Below are 21,875 nucleotides of genomic sequence, written 5' to 3'. Positions count from 1 at the left end.
AAAAAAAAAAAAAAAAAAAAAAAAAATTTCCTTTTTCACTGGGAATCAAATAAATATCCCACAACAGAATCACAAATCTAAACAGCCCTTGAGTTAGCTACACAGGTAAGTAAGAGCAGCAGTGACGGAAGACGTAGGAGTCTTCGAGATTCTTCCCTAGGATATAACGTATCTATTTATTGGGTAATCACATATATCTATTGTACTTGAAATATGGTCATATTTAGACAAAATAGACACACTTCATGCATGTGAAAGGTATTAGACTACTTTAAACAGAGGAGCATTTATCGAGTTGTGAGGCAAACTGCGTGTGATACACAATGTGGTTCCATGAAAGCCTTGTTCGCTAACCATTTGTCGGGCTCTGCCAGGTGCAGCCTTACAAATGACCTGGCCAGACAAGTAAGACAATCACTGGAAAGAGCAAGTTCAGAAACTCACCGAAGGCTCGTCCAGTTAGCCGGCCAGCGGGGGAGACTTGGCGAGGCGCAGATGCACTCACCCGCTTCACTAAGGCCTCTTCCAGTTGAGAAATGTCATTTAAACTTGAATGTGACTCAGGAGGGTGTTATGGTCCATTTGGCTCCTTCCCTAGAGGAAAGTGGCCTGCTTTGGACGCACTCCCGGGCATGGGAAGTGTTCATTTTGACCATACACAGCAAAGATGTTCAGCCTTAGTGATGTTACTTTTCCAGTGAGTCTCAGGGAGAATGGAGCATTGTCACCGAAGAACGCGTTCTTCACCAACATGAAAGACACCTTTATGAATTAATTTAATTTGCGAATGAATTAAAAATGAAGTTAAAACAGTCAAAACACGAGTCAAAGTTATTTTATAATTAAAGCCTCCACCAATCTCATCCTCAGATCATTTTCCTTTTTTTCTTCCTAGTGGTAACCTGTGCTCAAATACCATTCTCGTGGATATGTTGGTAATCTTACTATATGGCTATCTATCTATACAAATATTTTGTTTCAAGTATTTGAATTTTTTCAAATCCTATGCACACCCTTTTATGACCCACCTGTTCTACTCTATTCTAAGGATACGTCCACATTAATACATACAGTTTTTAACGGCAGTGTAGTATTTCATTACTCATCTATACTAATAAAACCAAGGGAAGCCCAGAAAGACTATTGACCTTCACTGACCTCATCCACAGAGCTACTCTACCTGTGGAAGGGGAGCCTAATTTTGATGGACAACTGACTCTCTCTGCCACTCCCCTGAACTGGCATTGCCAGTTCTCTCAGAGAAGAGCCATTTGCCGCTGAAGAGTTTTGTTCTCGGGGCCCTTCCCTGTGCTGTGGATGATGATACAGTTGGGAGCGGCTCGGTAGCAGCAGAAATACTAGACTCACGCCTAGCTTCTGCTTGTCGTCATATCTGTGCTCAATGAAAGAACCATTGGGGTGCTCATGGCTGGTGGATGGGGCTGAGCTGGGGACAACACAGAGACTTCACCATCATTCACCATTCACCATCACTTCCCAGACTCTGAGAGAGACCTCGATGGCTGCAACTAGACACCAAATAACCTTGCTAGTGCCAACTTCAAAGACATGGATTAGAAGAACAGGCTTGTTCAGCCATATGTCATGCCAACAGAAATGCCAGAGGCAGACTTTATACAGCCACTGTCTTCCAGGTGTAAACAGGCCTCTTACTCTACCCTTCTAGAAACTAGACTAACTTCAGACACTCTTATCACCTGGTTGCTTAACCCTGACTGAAAATGAGGAAGAATGTAAAACGAACCATGTACAAACTGATTTCAAATAAGCATCAGTAAGTATCAGGGGAGGAAAAGGGCTGGGGAAAGAGTTTTAGATCTGCCTTTTAAAAAGAGGCTTTAAGAGCCCAGGCGGCAGTGGCGCACACCTTTAATCCCAGCACTTGGGAGGCAGAAGCAGGCTGATCTCTGTGAGTTCAAGGCCAGCCTGGTCTACAGAGTGAGTTCCGGGACAACCAGGGCTACACAGGGAAACCCTGACTCAAAAACCAAAACAAAAATAAACAGGCTTTAAAATAAGGGGGAAGTACTAACACAGCTAAAATACTTCACTTTCAGCAAAGTACCTATCAGTCGCCTCAGTGGAACTTTCTGTAGAAAGTTAATGATGTTTGGATAATATCATGGGTTACCATGATATTTTTATATCTCTATAATTACTTGATAGTTTATAATTATATGAGATCAATGAAAGGTATAGTAAGGACAGTTGAGATATTATCAGCTTTCCTATTATGGTTATACACTATACATCCAATCAAAAAGAATATCCATATGTGTTATGTAATATGTCTAAGATATTTGTTAAATGTAAAATTGAATATGTATATGTAAAACAAACATTTGTATGAGAGGATATACACACACATGCATAGCACATATAGGGAAGGGTGTCTCTAGAATTATAAACAAGAAATATTAATAATATTAACAACAGCTGTTTCAGCAGAGGAAGTCTGAAGGTTAGAGGGACACAAACTATTCATTATTCTGCAACTTAGAGTGTTTGGATTTGCTGCATGAAGGTGCGTGCACGTGCGTGCGTGCGTGCGTGCGTGTGTGTGTGTGTGTGTGTGGTGGTGTGTGTGTAAGTGTGAGAAAGAGTATGGTACCGTAGGCGATTTCACCATCACGAAGTGTGCAGTCTCAAACCCAAGACTGAACTTTAGTAAGAATGGACTTAGTAATTATCCTTTAAGATGACAGGAGGGCTGGGGAGATGGCTCAGCAGTGAAGAGAACCCGCTGCTCTGCCAGAGGACCCACGGTTGAGTCTTAGCCACCTATGTGATTGCTCACAACTGTCTGTAATTCCAGTTTCAAGGGATCTGACGCCCTCTTCTGGCCTCTGTGGGTACCAGGCACACATGTGGCACACAGACATACATGCAGGCAAAACACCCATACACATAAAATAAGAAAATAAATAAAAAATTTAAAAAGGAGAGGAAAGCCAGATTTCACAAGACATAGCCTCTCTTTCTTTAGAGTATTGATAGGTCCACCACACGAAGGGCTATGATCTAGACAGGAAAGAACAGCGATGCTTCCATAAGTGGCTTTTCGTTGCAGGGCCATGCCCCTATAGCATCAGGACAAACAGATTTGACCTTATTCAAGGGGTTATTGACAAAGAAGAGCAGGAGGAACAGCAGATGGAGCGAAACAGCCTCAGACGTGTGATCACAGAATGACCAGATCTAAGGGAGCATGCGTAAAACCGCTAAACACACCTTTACAGATACGATCGGCTCATGTTCCTCTGTTGGGAAGAATTGATTATTTGCATTTTTATTATATTTTACTTAATTTAATTATTTTGTTTGCTTTTTGAGACAGGGACTCACTGTGTAGCTCTGGCTACCCTAGAACTCACTGTGTAGATCACAATGGCCTCAAAGTCACAGAAATTCACCTGTCTCTGCCTCTTTAGTGCTAGAATTAAAGGCACGTGCTGCTACACTTGGCTTGATTATTTTTAAAATGTTTATTTCAATGTGTTCTATTTAGGACAGGATTCTTTGGACTGCCTAGGGTCATGTTGCCAGCTAACACATTTTGCATTAAAATATTTCTGATCTATCTCACTTAAACTCAGTAAATACATAAGGGAAATCTCTCTCTCTCTCTCTCTCTCTCTCTCTCTCTCTCTCTCTCTCTCACACACACACACACACACACACACACACACACACACATGAATATATTCATCCATGGGCTGGAGAGATGGCTCAGCAGTTAAGAGCACTGGCTGGTCTTCCAAAGAACCTGGGTTCTATGCCCAGCACCCACATGGCAGCTTACTGTGACCCCAGTTCCAGGAGATCTGACACCTTCACACCAATGCACATAAAATAAATTTAAATAAATTATAAAAAGAATATATTCATCATAAAGAAGAATGCAACTGTCATTTACAAGAAAATGGGTGCCATCGTATTAACCAAAGTAAGCCAGTCTCAAGAGGAAAATATAACAAAAACAAGGAAACCAAACTAAAACAAACCAAAACAAATCCAGTTTACCAGCTAAGGTAAACGAAAGAAAGGAAAGGAGGGGGGAAGTGAGGGAGAGGGAGGGAGGGAGGAAGAAAAGACAGCTGATGAAAAATAGGGTCCATTTTGGAGAGAAATACAAGAGAGCATGGAAACAGGACTATGATGGAAAGACATTGTATACATGTATGAAAATGCCATGGTGCTATTATTTTGCACAAATCATAAACAATAATAGCATTTTTTAAAAATGCAGAGCTCATTAAAAACCCTTGAAAATAAGGGATTCCTCTAAGAGCATCCAAAGACCCTTAAATGACAGTGGTGCTAGCTGATGCCACTACAATTCATAACCAGCTACTACTTCATAGCTTATACTGAAGAGTTAATTCATGCTTATTTGTTCCTTTAAAAAATACTCTCTGGAAACCATCGTTACTCCTGGAGACACATACTCTAGCCATCTCTCTTCTTGTAAAAATAAAGGCATAATCATACTCATCTTTAGCTCTTTGCTAAGTTCTACTACCCCACACATTCACTAGTCTGACCACCTTACCAGCCGACTCATGACCTCACAGCATTCTACACACTCCCCCAGCGTCCATTCAGCAGGAAAGTGTGAGCAGGTTTTGTAAGAATGATCCTGTAGGTAACGTTTAGTCTGGTCTTCATTGTGTTCATTACAAACGAGAACTCAAGTACCCACCCTTGCATCCCAAACTGAGGCAAAGGCAAAAGGAAGGCCCGCCTCTAAAGCTCACTCCTGCTCAGGGACGGCCCAACATAAATCCGTCCTAGGGGGAGTGAGGCCAAAGTGTATAGAAGGCAAAAGAGCACCTCTAGGCTTGACCCACAAGAACACTGCACCACCTCAAACACCTACAGGTTGCCCCAACCAGAATTTAAACTATTTGTGAAACATAAACTACCAGTCATGTATTCTAAATGCATATGTTCAAGGCTACCATTTAAAAAATAAACCGAGGAGGGGAGCCTTAGATACATTCTGCTATCACACTACCATAGACATTATAAGTGTGTGTACATATGTAGAAAGGAGATAACCAAGATTTAAATAGAACAGTAAAAAGCCAGGAAATATAGATTTCCCCTACAAAAAGAACAATAATTGCCTACCTCAAGCTACACCTATAAACAACTTTGCTGATTTGCCTACATTTCAACAACAAAACCAAACCCTTGAGCTGACTTTGGGGGACCTGAGCACCCTTCCCTGAAATATAGCCTTGATGTCCTTGTGTCCGTCCTGATGTAAAAGTGGCTAATGCTTCCTGGCTGTAGTGAGTAGCATGCGAATAAGAATTTAATTGGTTATTCTTGAATTTCTTTTACAATAAACACATTTTTATAATCTTAAAAAAAAAAATGCGCCTGGGCGGTGGTGGCGCATGTCTTTAATCCCAGCACTTGGGAAACAGAGCCAGGTGGATCTCTATGAGTTCGAGGCCAGCCTGGCCTAGAAAGCGAGTTTCAGGAAAGACGCAAAGCTACACAGAGAAACCCTGTCTCGAAAAACAAAAAAAAAAAAAAAAAAAAAAAAAATTGCAGAGCTCTGTTTCTTTGCCGCCCTCACCTGGAAACAGCATTTGAGAATCTTGCAAAAGGAGAGCAGTAACATGGTCCTTGCTGATGGCAAACTTCACTCACTGTCCACATTCTCTGACTCACAGGCTGTTCATTCAGCTTTCCTTAAAGAGTCAAAGATCAAACTGGTGGCAACACAGGGGGCCACTGTGACCTTCCATCCCCTCAGGACGGAAACTGTTCCAATTCAGAGACAATCTTCATCTGATTCTTTTTTTTAGAATGGTAAGGGAAGAAAGATAACCATTATAGCTTAGTAAATTGTGATCTTAGTATAATACAGCCGTGACATTCTAGGAGCGTTAAGTGGGCCCTTCTGGGGTGACGCCTTCCAAATATGTCTCTGAGTTATGACTAAGTTTCTATTTTTTTCTGCAGATTGGCCAATCAGCCTTATCAAAAGGAGATTGGTGACATAGTTTGGGGTTAAGAGATCAGGGAACAAAACAGGGCTAGAAATAGTGACCTGGTTTCCCTGGAAACGGAAGAAAGTCCAGGTTTATAGGTCACTGCTTGTTTTGTAGCAGAGGCCTCTGATTAAAGTAGATTATAGCCTGCAGGTCCTTCACCTGTCTTTCACATAAATAAAATTTCCCAAGAGTGCCCTTTCAGCCCTACTCACCAAATGAATAATTGACAGAAAGTCATTCCGGCCCATTTAAATGACTTTTTTCCTGTGTTCAGTAGAAACTTGGTTTTCTCAAATGTTGTAATATGAAAATTTTTTCAAAGGCAAAAGACAGATGATAAAAGAGGCGCTGAGATTCTAAAACTCTGTGATTCTAGAATATAATATAGGAATTCATGAGCTTTGCCTCACATAACTTTAGGCTTATAATTTGACATTATCAAAGGTCTATTTTTTTTTTTTTTAATTTCAGAAAATAAGCCTTCTCTAGCTACTTTAGGAACACAACTTCGGGAAAGATTTTGAACAGATCTCGGAGCCTCAGAGAGGGGCCAGAGAACAACAAATGGACATAGAGTCACACAGCAGGGGGGCAGCAGGGAAATCTGGGAGCTGCTGTCCGGGACATGGGCAGCCCAGCTGCCAGCTGTGTGCACCAGGGACTCCTGCAGCGATCTCTGCCCATGGTGTACAGAACACTGAATCTCCATCTGTCTGCCATGATGGATGGTGACATCACGTCCCTCCTCCTGAGGTTTCAATCAGATGACAGTGACTGGTAGGGTCTGGCCTCTAGATCCTGAAGTCGAAGATGTCAAGGGATTTTTTTTTTTCTTCACCTTTGGAGCACGAACTCTGAGAATTTAGAACATTCTCCAAATACAAAATGGCCTCAAAGGTAGCGAGCGATGGTATTAATTACTTTCTGCTGCCGTGATAAAACACCAGGACCCAAAGTAACTTGCAGACGGTTTTATTTGGCTTATGGCTCCAGAGGCAGAGTCCATACTGTCAGGGGGTGAGGTGCTGGCAGCAGGCGGCTGGGTCAGAAGCTGAGAAATCACATCTTCAACCGCCTGCAGAAAACAGAGTGAACTAGGAGTATAGTGAAGCTGTACTAAAAACCTCAAAGTCTGTCTGCCTTGATGTATTTCCTCCAGCAAGGCTACACCAACCCCAAAGGTTCTATGAACTTCCCAGACAGCACATTGCCAACTGGGACAATGTGTTTACATTTATGAGCCTTTGGGGGACATTTCTCATTCAAACCACGTGTGTCCTAAAAGACCAATGACTTCAGTGAAATGATATGACCTCAGTAACACTAGATGCCCTGGAAAGTCTGAGTCACATTCATGCAATTGCCTTTATCATATGGTCATTACATTCAGCACTTAAGGCCAAGCCAAAGACTGTTGAGGAATCTTCCCGCCATGTGGGGAATGCAGGCCAATAGTCCCAGCAGCTGGAGGCCAAGGCAGCTCATATAAATATGATGTGCAATGTAATTATAGGAATATTGATGGGATAACTGACTGAACCGTTCTTGTCTTGGTCCTGGGCAATGTTGAGACAACACTTGGAAGTATTCTCTATTCAAGTGCTTCCCCAGGGGTGGGGGTGGGTGATAGAAAGGCTCTAGGACATCCTGTACTATATTGCAAGACACTGATTCAAAGAAATTATTGTAAAGGTTTTCACAAACAAAGAATTCAAATATTTAATATAAAATTTTGGAAACTGGGTTTGTTTTAGAGACTAGATGTCAGTTGGCTCCATTTGAGAGTCTGGATCCGAGAGTAAGTGTGTTTATTTGCCTAAGAGTTCTAACTAGAATGCTTCCTCCTCTTGCCACTGACAGATCACAACAAGAACATTCCAATTTTCACACATGAAAGATGAAAAATGTTTTCTCATTTGCAAAGAATCAAATGCCGACTGTTCTTTTAAAAACTGTCTCTCTGCTGACATCTGGTGGTTAAAATAAAAAATGCAGTCTTATAAAGGAAAGACGGGTTCTCAGATGCCACAGATTGAAAACCATTCAAGACTTACAGTCAAGCTGACTGAAAGCTAATTTCGCTTATATTGCTGGCATTGAGTTATTCCTAAATAGACATGACGGTGTGAAGTTTGATGGAGGAAACTCTCCCGTGCTGTAACATATCTGGCAGGCCGTAAATCCTGCTCAAACTTGTGGCCATGGTTAGATAACATAGGTAAATTTAATTCTTCAAAGAGCTTCCAAAGTGAAGAAACACATTAGCTATATAAAGGTACAAATGAATTCCTATTGGACTTCTTGGTGGCAATACAATATATAAAAAATGAACAACATCTCTATTCTTTCCTATGTGAAATTTTGAGGGGTGGGGGAAAGCATGAACATGGAAGAGGATGTCCTGGTTAGGCTTTTTGTCAGCTTGACACAAACCTGGGTCATCTGGGGAAAGGGAATTTCAATTGAGAAAATGCCTTCATTGGATTGGCCTGTAGGAAAGGCCATGAGGGCACTTTCTTGATTAATGATGGATGTGGGAAGGTCCAGCCCATTGTGGGCAATGCCATCCCTGGCCAGGTGGTTCTGGGGTGTAGAAGAGAGCAAAGGAGGCCAGGAGGAGCCAGGAGGAGCCAGGAAGAGCCAGGAGGAGCCAGGAAGTGCCAGGAAGAGCCAGGAAGAGCCAGGAAGAGCCAGGAAGAGCCAGGAAGAGCCAGGAAGTAGTGTTCTTTTATGGTTTCTGCTTCAATTTCTGCCTCCAAGTTCCTGCCTTAAGTTCCTGTCTCAGTTTCCCTTCATGATGGACTGTGAGCTCTACGACAAAATAAACCCTTTCCTCCTGAAGTTGCTTTTGGTCATGGTGTTTATCATAACAATTTTAAAAAGCCTAACTAAATCATGTGGTTATTAAGAAAGATGAATGGAGTTAGGAGGAACATGATAAGAGAAGGTAGTGGAAGGGCAGATATGATCAAAGTACATTGCGTATATGTATGAAAATATTAGTGAAACCCATTATTTCACAGAATTGGTACATACTAACAATATGGTCAGTGTTCTGAAGGCAATTTTATTTCTGCCTTATTCACTCTTTCTACTGAGCACTTTCTTTCAAGTCTGAGTAAAAAATAACATATTTTCAGTGTATGAATGTTAACCTTGTGTGATTCTTCTCTAAAGCAGTAACTAATTTAAAATGTTGTCTTTATTGAACTCAAATCTATCACATTTCTGTTTATAGAGTGTGTGTGTGTGTTCCAAAAAATACTTGTGATAGCTACTCAAAATTACTGCATAGTAGCCCAGTGTGATGGTGCACGCCTTTAACCCTAACACTCTGGAGGCAGAGGCAGGAGGATCTCTGTGAGCTCCAGGTCAGCCTGGTCTACATAATGAGTACCAGGACAGCCAAAGGTAAGTAGAGAAGACCTGTCTCAAAAAAACAAAAACAAAAAAAACAAAAACCCACAACTTTTTAAAAATACTGCATTGTCTTATGAAAATTACTGAATATTTTTGTTTGAATATGTTTTTTTTATAAGCTGTAGACCAACTTGTCTATTTTGTTTTCTGTTTGGACCTGGGACCATAGCTTAGTGGCACAGAACTTGCACAGTATGTGCGAAGCCCTTGGTTTGATCCCCAACACTGCAAACTATAAATAAATATAAATAAACATATTCTGCTTTGATAGCTTCATTTTATTCTTTTACGATATAAATATAATATATTTACATATATCTTTTACATATTACATATAAATATAATGGTGAACAAGTAGACAATGTCCTTCTAGAATGGAGATTTTTGCTTCAATTTATTCTTAAGTATCTTCTTTTTAGATATATCAAATTGGATCTTTATTCCAATTATGTCTTATTACTGTGGCAATTGATTTTTTTTTCTTTTTCTTTCTCTTTTTTCTCCTTTGAGATGGGGGCCTCAGCATATTACCCAGGATGGTTTCAAACTCATGACCCTCCTGTCTCAGCCTCCCAAGTAGCTGAAATTACAGACACATTGACTTCCACAGGCAAATTTTGTCTCCATTGATACCATATGTTCTTGCATTGTTTGCAATAGATTTATATTGACATTACTGAATTGTCCAGGTATACAGCTATTCACAAACAGTGATCACTGCACCAACTCCTAGTGTTTACGATCTTTTCTTATATTATTCCATTGGTTAAATTTTGAGAAGTTTGCTAAGTGAAAGTGCACACTGTAGAGGTAGATGTTTCTTCACTGAGCAGAATGATGGCCTTTGACAAATATTGATCTTTCCTACTTTATCAAGATTGTTATAAAATCAAGTATGTCAAAAGTCACTGAATGCTTTTTTTTTTTTTGGACTTATTTGGAGAAAATTATCTCCCACTCTTCAGTGACTTTTACCAGGCAGGTTCAATTGCAGAGAACAGAAAGGGATTTACAGACTTAAGAAGGATTTAAGAATTTAAGCAGGGACTCGATTGTTCTTGAATTACAAGTGAGCAGAAGTTGGCTGATTACACTGTAGAATGGGCCCACCAGGGCCTTATGTTCCTGTCAGAATGGGAAAGCTGTGCTCCTAACCAATACTTACTGAGTGTGCCATCTTTGTATCATCTAAAATGAGAACTGAAAAAGTCTTCTTGGCGCATAATAATCAAAACACTGAATGTACAGAACAAAGAAAGAATATTAAAAGCTGTAAGAGAAAAAGACCAAGTAACATATAAAGACAGACCTACTAGAATTACACCTTACTTCTCACTGGAGGCCCTAAAAGCCAGAAGGGCCTGAACTTTTGTTCTACAGTCTCTCATAGACCACAGATGCCAGCCCAGACTACTATACCCAGTAAAATTTTCAATCACAATAGATGGGGAAAATAAGACATTTTATGATAAAAAAACAAATTTAAGCAGTATCTATCTCAAAGTCCATCCCTATAGAAGGTGCTGGAAGAAAAACTCCAACCTGAAGAGGGTAGCCACACCCAAGAAAACACAAAGGATAAATATCCCAGACCAGCAAATCAAAAGAGGGGAAACACACACACACACACACACACACACACACACACACACACACACACCACTATTGCTGTGGGATGTTCTGTATGGCAAATGTGTTGCTCTGATTGGTCAATAAATAAAACACTGATTGGCCTGTGGCTAGGCAGGAAGTATAGGCAGGACTAACAGAGAGGAGAAAAGAAAGAACAGGAAGGCAGAAGGAGTCACTGCCAGCCACTGCCAGGACAAGCAGAATGTGAAGATGAGGTAAGCCACGAGCCACGTGGCAAGGTATAGATTTGTGGAAAATGGATTAATTTAAGCTATAAGAACAGTTAGCAAGAAGCCTTTCATGGCCATACAGTTTGTAAGCAATATAGGCCTCTGTTTACTTGGTTGGGTCTGAGCGGCTGTGGGACTGGCGAGAGACGGATTTTTCCTGACTGTGGGCCAGACAGGAAAACTCTAGCTACACACTATAACAAAACAGCAGAAGCCAACAAACACTGACCATAGATATCTTTCAACATCAATGGTCTCAATTCTCCAATAAAAAGACATAGACTAACCAAAAGGATGTTGTAATAGGATCCACCCTTCTGCATCCAAGAAACACACCTTGTCATCAAGGATAGACATCAACTCAGAATAAAAGAATGGAAAGCAATATTTCCAAGCAAATGTATTTAAGAAGCAAGCTGGTGTGGCCATTTTAATATCTGACAAAATAGACTTCAAACCAAAACGAATTAGAAGAGATAGTGAAAAACACTATATATTCATTTAAAAAAATCCACCAAGAGGACATTACAATTCTTAACATCTATGCACTAAATACAAGAGCAACCATATTTGTAAAAGACACACTACTACAGCTTAAATCACACATTGACCCTCACACACTGACTGTGGGAGATTTTAATATCTCACTCTTGCCAATATGTCATTCAGACAAAAACCAATTGGCCTAACAGAGCATTTCATCTAAACACAAAAGTATATATCTTCATAGAACTTTCCCCTAAATTGACTACATACTCAGAAACAAGTCTCAACAGATACAAGAAAATTGAAATAACATCCTGCATCCTATCGGACCACCAGGGATTAAAGCTGGATATCATCAACAACAGAAACAACAGAAAGCTTACAAACTCATGGAAACGCAACAACTCACTACTGAGTGAAAAAAAAAAAGGGGTCAAGACAGAAATTAAAGAAATGAAAGACTATCTGGAGTTGAATGAAAATGAAAACACAACATACCCCAAACCTATGGGACACAATGAAGGTGAGTCTCAGAGGCAAGTTCACAGCACTAAGTGCTAACATAAAAGAATTGGAGAGATCTCATCCTAGTAACTTGACAACATACCTGGAGCCTCTAGAACAGAAAGAAGAGATCACAACCAAAGGAGTAGATGGCAAGAAATAATAATCAAATGTAAGGCTGAAATCAATGAAATAGAAAAAAAACAACAAAAATAATATAAAGAATCAATGAAACAAAGAGTTAGTTCTTTAAGAAAAATCAATAAGATTGACAAATCCTTATCCAAACTTACTAAAATGCAGAAAGGCTATCCAAATTAACAAAATTAAACATGAAAGGGGGGACACATCACAACAGACTGAGGCAATCCAGAGAATCATAAGACATACTTTCAAAACTTATATTTCACCGAATTGGAAAAATCTAAAAGAAATAATTTTCTTGATACACACCACTCATCACACTTGAATCAAGATCAGATAGGCAATTTAAATAGACCTATAACCCTTAGTGAAACAGAAGCAGTTATTAAAGATCTGCCTACTAAAAAAGCCCAGCCAGATGGTTTTAGCACAGAATTCTACCAGACTTCCAAAGAAGTTAATGCCAACTCCTCAAATTATTTCATGAAATAAAAACCAAAGGAACATTTCCCACTGCATTTTATGAGGCCACAATTGCTGTGACTGATACTGAAGTCACATAAAGACCCAGAAAAAAAAGAAAATTACAAACCAATTTCCCTTATAAACATAGATGCAAAAGTTCTCAATAGCTAGGCAGTGGTGGCACATGCCTTTAATGCCAGCACTTGGGAGGCAGAGCCAGGCAGATCTCTGTGAGTTCCAGGCCAGCCTGGGCTACCAAGTGAGTTCCGGGAAAAGGCGCAAAGCTACACAGAGAAACCCTGTCTCGAAAAAAAAAAAAATGTTCTCAATAAAATACTTGCAAACTGAATCCAAGAACACATCAAAAGATCATTCTCCATGATGATCAAGTAGGTTTCATCCCAGAGATGCAAGGATGATTCAACATCTGTAAATTGATAAATATAATCTACCATAAACACAGAAAAGGCCTTTGACAAAATTCAACACCCCTTCATCATAAAAGTCTTAGAGAGATTAGGGATACAAGAGACATATATCAACACATAAAGGCAGTTTATAGCAAGCCCATAGCCAACATAACTTAAATAGAGAGAGACTCAAAGCAATTCCACTAAAATCAGGAACAAGACAAGGTTTCCCACTCTCTCCATACCTATTCAATATAATACTTCAAGTGAAAGACTTGTATGATAAAAACTCTAAGACATCAAAGAAAGAAATTAAAGATATCAGAAGATAGAAAGGTCACCTGTGCTCATGAATCAGTAGGATTAATATAGGAAAAATGACCACTCTACCAAAAATAATCTACAGATTAAATGCTATCGCAAACAAAATTCCAACACAATTCCTCACAGATCTTGAAAAGATAGTTCTCAACTTCATATGGAAACACACAAAAATCCAGGATAGATTAAACAATCCTAGATAATAAAAGAACTGTAGGAAGTATTACCACCCTGATTTCAAGTTGTATTACAGAGCTATAGTAATAAAAACAGTATGCTATAGGCATAAACACAGACACATAGAACTGAATTTAAGACCCAGACATAAATCTACATACCTTATTTTTGATAAAGAAGCCAAAAACACACACTGGAAAGAAGACAGCATCTTCAACAAATGGTGCTGGTCAAACTGGATGGATGCATGTAGAAGAATCAAAATAGATCCATATCTATCTCCCTGTACAAAACTCAACTCCAAATGGATCAAAGACCTCAACATAAAACTGGATACACTGAACTTGATGCAAGAGAAAGTGGGGAATAGCCTTGAATTCATTGGCACAGGAAAGGACTTTCTGAACAGAGCCAGTACAGACTTTCTGAATAAACTAGAACTTAGTGCCATTAGCACAGGCACTAAAACCAACAATTAATAAATATGACCTTATGAAACTGAGAAGCTTCTGTACAGCAAAGGACACTGTCACAAGGACAAAGCGACAGGCTATAGAATGGGAAAAGATTTTTACCAACTACACATCTGATAGAGAGCTAATGTCCAAAATATATAAAGAACTCAAAAACCTGATATCAAGGAAACAAATAACCCAATTAAAATATGAAGTATATCTATAAACAGAAAATTATCAAAAGAGGAATCTGAAATGGCTGAGCAACACTTTAAGAATTATGTTTAACATTCTTAGTCATCAGGAATGGAACATATAAATCGAAATCACTTTGAGATTCCTCTTACACCCATTAGAATGGCTACAACCAATAAAACAAGTGACAGCTCATGCTGGGAAGGATGTGGAGTAAGGGGAACACTGATCCATTGCTGATGGGAGGGTGGATTTGTATAGCCACTAAGGAAAACAGTGTGGTGGCTCCTCAGAAAGATGGAAATTGATCTACCTCAAGATCCAGCTATATCACTCTTGGGCTGATGTAGGGATGCTTCATCCTACTATAGAGACCTTGGTCAGCTGTGGTCATTGCTGCTCTGTTCATAATAGTCAGATATTGGAAACAACCTAGATGTCTCTCAACAGAAGACTGGATAAAGAAAATATTGTATACTTACACAATGGAGTATTACTCACCCATTAAAAGAAATGAAATCATGAAATTTGCAGGTAAATGGATGGAACAAGAAAAAAATCATCCTGATTGAGGGAATCCAGATTCAGAAAGACCAGTCTGGCATGTATTTTCTTGTACATAGATCTTAGCTGTTAAACCAATGATAACCAAACTGCAATCCATAGTAACACAGAGGTTATTAGGTATAGAATAAGGGACCTAGTGGCAGATAGATCTTGTTAGGAAAGGTAAATTAAATAGACAGTTATGGATGAATGGAGGGGACTGGTGTAGCTGTTTGTTTTTGTTCTTTTGGGGGGGCACTACCCAGCTCCCAAATAAATCACACATGGAGGCTTATTATAACTTATAAATGCTGACCTTAGCTTGGCTTTTTTCTTGCCAGCTTTTTTTAACTTAAATTATCCCTTCTACCTTTTGCCTCTGGGCTTTTATCTTTCTCTATTTCTGTATACTTTACTTTCACTCTTACTCCATGGCTGGCCGTGTGGCTGGGTTGCTACCCCCTGGCATCCTCCTCTTCTTGTTCTTGCTGCTTCTTCTTCTTCTTCTTCTTCTTCTTCTTCTTCTTCTTCTTCTTCTTCTTCTTCTTCTTCTTCTTCTTGTTCTTGCTTCTTCTTCTTGTTCTTCTTGTTCTTGTTCTTCTTCTTCTTCTTCTTCTTCTTCTTCTTCTTCTTCTTCTTCCAGATTTCTCCTTCTCTCTGCCTGCCAGTCCTGTCTATTTCTCTCTCTCCTGACTCACCATTGGCCATTCAGTTCTTTATTAGACCTTCAGGTATTTTAGACAGGCAAAGTAACAGCTTCATAGAGTTAAACAAATGCAACATAAACAAAAGTAACACACCTTAAAATGATATTCTACAACATTTACCCCTTTTTGTCTAAATAAAAAGAAAGGTTTTAACATAGTAAAACTATATACAACCAAAACGTTATCAAGTAAAAATTACATTTACAATGTTTTGTCCATTTATAGTTAGCATATTCAGGGAAAATAATGCATTATCTATCCTATCGTAGTGAATCCAAAGTTTTACAACTAATTCACTTTCTATCATAACTAAAGAAAACTGCAACTATAACTATCTAGTCTTCAACTCCATCAAAGACCCAGAAGGACATAATACTAACTAACAACAGAGACATTTGGCTGCCTGGACCATCACCCAAAGTTCCTCTGCAATGTTGGGGCATCTATCTTCAGCCTACAGGCACAGAATATCTGGCAAACTTTTCAGTGAAGCAGGAAATTTGAAGGACTGTCCTGCTTTGTTTTGGCAAAGTTCATCTGTCTTTTTCCTGTGTGTCCTGCACGTCCAGTCTGCACAGCACATTGTCAGCAACCAAAGGCAAGAACAGATTTTTGCCCAGTGGCTAATCTTACCACAATGAAAGCAAACTCCATAAGGAGTTTCTTCAATGCTCATCATCTCTGAAGCAAATTGGTGCTGCCAGGAGCAGATGTGTCTTATTGTCATGAAAAATCTTAGGTTAACAAAAAATTTTAAATGCCATAATCTGTAGGTCTTTGAAATGTTTGAAAATCACTTATTTATTGAAAATATACCTATTTAACCTATAAAACATATCTAATGTGACTACAAGTTTGATTATTATAGATTTACTACTACCCTCATTTTTACTTATACATTGCATTTTTAAATGGACTGCATGAGCACAATACCCCAACAAGAGTAGAAATATATATATATATATATATATATATATATATATATATCATAACAATATTAACTTTAAATTTGTATCAATATACCCAAATCCTTTAAACAAGAGTAGAAACATATATGCAGTGTGTTGTAACAAAAATTACCCTAAATTTGTATCAATTTACACAATTCCTTACATATACAAAAATAGTTGTGTTTTTCAGTTTACAGTAGATTCAATAATCTACCCTTTTATCTTATCATCCTTACATTCCTCTAAATGATAACAAACATCCATAGCCCACCAAATAACCAAAAAACTCCCATAACTCAACTCTTGGGAATATGGACGTCGTTTTCTCTTGACTGCTTCCTGTGGTCTGTGGGAAAAGGAATTTTTCTGGATCTCTGAGAAAATTTGAGATAATGACTAAGTCCTGGGAAGATCAGCAGTAACCTTTGTTGATAGATATCACCTGTCAAGATTCAGGAGGTCTCCCCTAATCAAACCTGATCAATATCATTCTTGAAGGAATCCGCAGTCTCTTGTCTTCTGTAGAAACAAAAGCAAAAACTCTTCTCCAAAGCACTTTTGACTTTTTTTTTTAAGTTAAGGCATTCCTAAAGTATCTAGATTGGTTCGATTTTGCAGTCCTGTTCACAATCCCATGCCTCTTAGCAGCTATTGCTTGCTTATCAACAATCAAAAAATTCAAAATTAACACAAAAACATTCAGGATCCAGACTCCCTGTGTATTACCCATCTCTATATGGCTTACTCTTTTTTTATTATTTTACTTCTCTCTTTAAAGACTTTATTGTTTTTAAACTATTTCTTTCTTTCTATGACTGTCCATACCCTTTTTCTTTCTTTCTTAAGCCTATGCACATTGTAAAACACCCTGGAACCTATTTGGAGGTTTTTTCTGTCTGGACCTCTTTTGCTGCATCTCTCTGGTCTTTTTTGACCACACGAGCAAACTTCAGACTGCTCAGCTACACCTGGATCCTCCACACCATTCTCTTGGCTGGCTTTACCCACTTTTAGGTTCGTGAGAGCCAGGCCTAAAGCTTGAGGCCCCGGTGGAGGTTTGTTTCACCTGGAACCACATTCCACCACTAGCTATGGAATGACAGTGCCCTGCACCATGGCAGGCACTTTTTACTTAGTTTTTATTTTTATTTAGTGTGGAAAAAGCTCTTTATGTGCTCTGCTGTATTGCAGAACTTCCTAAAGGAGCCATATCTTTTTTTTTTTTTCCTTTCTTTTCTTTTCAAACTTTCTCAGGCTCTATGGAAATTCGAGTCCCACATTGGGCACCAAAATGTTGTTGGTTGTTTTTACTCTTTTGGAGGACCCACTTCCCAGCTCTCAAATCACACACAGAGACTTATTTTTAATTGTAAGTGCCCAGCCTTAGCTTTGCTGGTTGCTAGCCGGCTTTTCTTAAATTTCAAAAATTTCAATGTAAGTTTCAAAATTGAACTTTAAATTATCTCATCTATCTTTTGCCTCTGGGTTCCCCAACCTTACTTCTGCAATCTTACTTTCACTCTTACTCTGTCCCTGACTTTGTGGCTGGATAGTTGGCCCCTGCATCCTCCTCTCCTTGTTATCTTGCTCTTTCTTCTTTTTTCCTTCCAGATTTCTTCTTCTAGCTATTCTCTCTGCCTGCTAGCCCCGCCTATTTCTGTCTCCTGTCTTGCTATTGGCCATTCAGCTCTTTATTAGGTGTTTTAGACAGGCAAAGTACCACAGCTTCACAGAATTAAACAAATGCAACATAAACAAAATAACACACCTTAAAATAATAGTCTACAACAGACTGGAACAGGTGGATCAAGTGTGAAAGGGGAGGAAAAAGGGGAATTATAGAGGGAATATGGATAGAGATAACTAAAACTAAGGGCCATTTGAGGGGTGGTAGGTATAGAACCCTAATAAGTAGAAGCTTCATAAAATATATAACACATAATGAAGGCAAACTAAATGAAATCACCAAATAACAGGGAGACAGAACCTCAACTGGACATCTCTTGTCACCAAATGAAGCTTCCGGTACCAGGATTGTGTTACATCTAATTGAGTTGTTGGCCAAATGGGTCCTATGGTAATTCCCAAACAACCCAGGCTGTAGCCAAGACTATAGTGTGAAAGATTGGGGTCAAAGAGACCACAGACACTGAAATGAGGAACAGGAAAGAACTCAGCTTATTTGGGAAGCAGAGAGCAGAATCTTTATTCTTAGCCCTATTATACCGTTGTAGCTCAGATTACAAAATACATAGCGCCATAAGATACCAATCTGTAATGTTTGTATTTTTCTTACTGGACAAAGATTAGCTCCTTATATGTTAATAATTGTACTTTTTCCCAGAAGATAAATGCAAAGACCATGACACCTGACCAAGGAAATTCTTGTTGGAGGATGAAGGCAATATTCTGTTAGAACTCTGCAGTTATCCTCTTGTTTCCAAGGGACATCTGGCAAGTGCTTTGTCCTGGCCTCACACTAGTTCCGTAAATCTCCTTCAATTCCTACTTTTTATTTAGCCATGTTTTGTAACATAAAGTTGAATACAGCTGCTCAGTGCTGAGTCGTTTTTGATGTTGGGAGGTTTTCTTTTTTCTCCAGACTATTAAAAAACAACAAAACAAGCAAAAAATCAATATAAACATTCGAGCATAGGAGGAACTTGCAGTCTTAAGTTGATTAGATGGATTTAACTTCCCCAAGCTATCAGCAATACCTTTTAATAATCCATCCCCAGATAGTCCATGCAACTGTTCTGCAAATGTGTGATTAATATCAGACTGCAATTTCAGTATTTCCTGAGTCACATTACCACAATTTAATAAATGTTTTCTAACCTTATCCCAAGGGATCAGGGTCTCATTCTAATACACAGGAGTAACGTGGAATTGAACCATATCCTAATCACATCTTAATGATAATTGTCTTTGTAAGCTAACAACTTGATTACCTAACATACCACAGCCCATCCTAAATTAGCGATTTCAGCATGCAGCATACTATTTATACGTCTTTGAGCATTCCATAATTTTCCAGAATCAAAATGCCATTTTTTAATTACAATGTATATTTTGAATGCTTTGATGTAGGGTTACTCCAGCAGCAGCAGCAGTGGTGGTGGTAACAGCAGTAATTCCTAATGCAACAACAATAATAAGTTCAACCATTCTTTTAGTATTTTCTTCATTTGATCCAGTATATGATATAAAGCATAGATGTGGACGGAGATTATTTCCTAGCTTGATCCATCTGTACAGGCATCCAAACATCGATCCAAGCTCAAAGTACATAAATGCTCTGGGAGCCTCAAATCAACAGGAGTGCTAGAATTTACACATGTATAAAAAGAGTAACTGGAACAAGACACATACCATTCAGATGAATTCTAAGTAGTTTCTCCAATCATAAACAAGTAAGGAAGAGGAACACATGCCATGCTACTATGAGATACATTTTTTAAAAAGAGATCACAGTCTTATTGCTAGAAGTATTTTCCCATATATTCCCTTTCCAGGCCCAAATGCTACCCAATGATGATAATTTCCAAAAATGTTCTTGAGTAGCTCTTCTCTCTATATGAGAACAGAGGGGACAGCCTGTCCTGTGCCATACTAACCACTTAGACCCATTGCCATGGATGGTGATAGTATTATTATTACAGAACCATCTTATATCTTTGCCTTTCTGGCTGGTATGGGCAGAACCCACAGGGTTCCAAATATTCTGTTGTTTATCAGTCAAAAGGACAGCTATTTGAGCAGGGTCTTTTCCTTAACAGAGAATGGCATTGTAGCCTATCTATTAGTATTAAGAAATTTTTATCAGTATAAGGGACTAAGTTTTTTGACTGTTTTATTAGGTAAAAATAGCCATTCAATGGTTATATCATAATTTTGGTAAAATATACCTGTTGGAGGATGATGAGATGGAAAAGTCATGTATTCTGATCCTTGTAGATAGTCATTTGTAAATGTTTTATCTCTTGATCTATTGACCCACTATTACTAGAAAATATTTTTTGCTGTCTCTAGTAACATTTTTGCCATAAAATCTAAAGACTATTTTTCTGAAATTAATGTATCCATTTCAGCCTTGTTATGGCTGCTATTTGTATGGTAATCCTTTTCTAGCCACTTACTTTCAAGCTATTTTGCATCCTGTAAGCAAATGCTCATGTCTTACAGAAAGTACACATTTAGGTATTGCTTTTTTTGTCTCATCTGACAATCTTGGTCTTTCTACATAATTATTAAAATAGCTGGACTTGAATCTGTCATTTATTATTTACCCTCTATGTCTCATTCTTATTTGTTTTTCTGTTCTTTTTTTTTTAATTCAAGTTTTTTTTTTTTGTTTTTTTTTTTTTTTTTTTTTTGGTTTTTCAAGACAGGGTTTCTCTGTGTAGCTTTGCGCCTTTCCTGGAACTCACTCTGTAGACCAGGCTGGCCTTGAACTCACAGAGATCCGCCTGCCTCTGCCTCCTGAGTGCTGGGATTAAAGGCGTGCACCACCACTGCCCGGCTTCTGTTCTCTTTTTTACTGACTTCCCTTGCCTTATTTATTAATTTTTGGTTGTCTTAGTTAAGAATACTATTGTTGGTGAAACACCATGACCAAAAGCAATTTGGGGAGGAAAAGGCTTATTTGGCTTTATACTTCCACATCGCTATTCATTATCAAAGGAAGTCAGGACAGGAACTTAGACAGGGTGGGGACCAGGAGGCAGGAGCTGATGCAGAAGCCCTGGAAGGGTACAGCTTAATGGCTTGTCCCCATAGCTTACTCAGACTGCTTTCTTATTGAATTTAGGATCATCAGTCCAGGGATGGAACCACCCACAATGGGCTGGTCCTGACCCATCAATTACTAATTAAGAAAATGACTTATAGCCGGATCTTATGGAAGCATTTTCTCAGTTGAGATTCCCTCCTTTTAGATGCCTCTAGTTTGTGTCAAGTTGACATAAGACTAGCTAGCACAGCCCCATTGCTGAAGACAACACCTACACAACTTCCCGAACATGGAGAAGTCAAGCTGGTGCCTACCTAGAGCCTTCACCCCTACATTGTCTCATTTATGGAACAGGAAAGTACTCTGCAGGCTTTGAAAAGAAAAACGGAAACACCAATCCAGCCACAGACTCTTTGCTTTGCAATGGTGTCCTGCCTTCAAGATATGTTAGTGCAACAGAGGCACAAAG

This window comes from Peromyscus leucopus, chromosome 19 (assembly GCF_004664715.2).
Source record: "Peromyscus leucopus breed LL Stock chromosome 19, UCI_PerLeu_2.1, whole genome shotgun sequence".
Classification (NCBI taxonomy): domain Eukaryota; kingdom Metazoa; phylum Chordata; class Mammalia; order Rodentia; family Cricetidae; genus Peromyscus; species Peromyscus leucopus.
The sequence above is the reverse complement of the archived record's forward strand: the minus strand, read 5'-3'. Positions refer to the sequence as shown.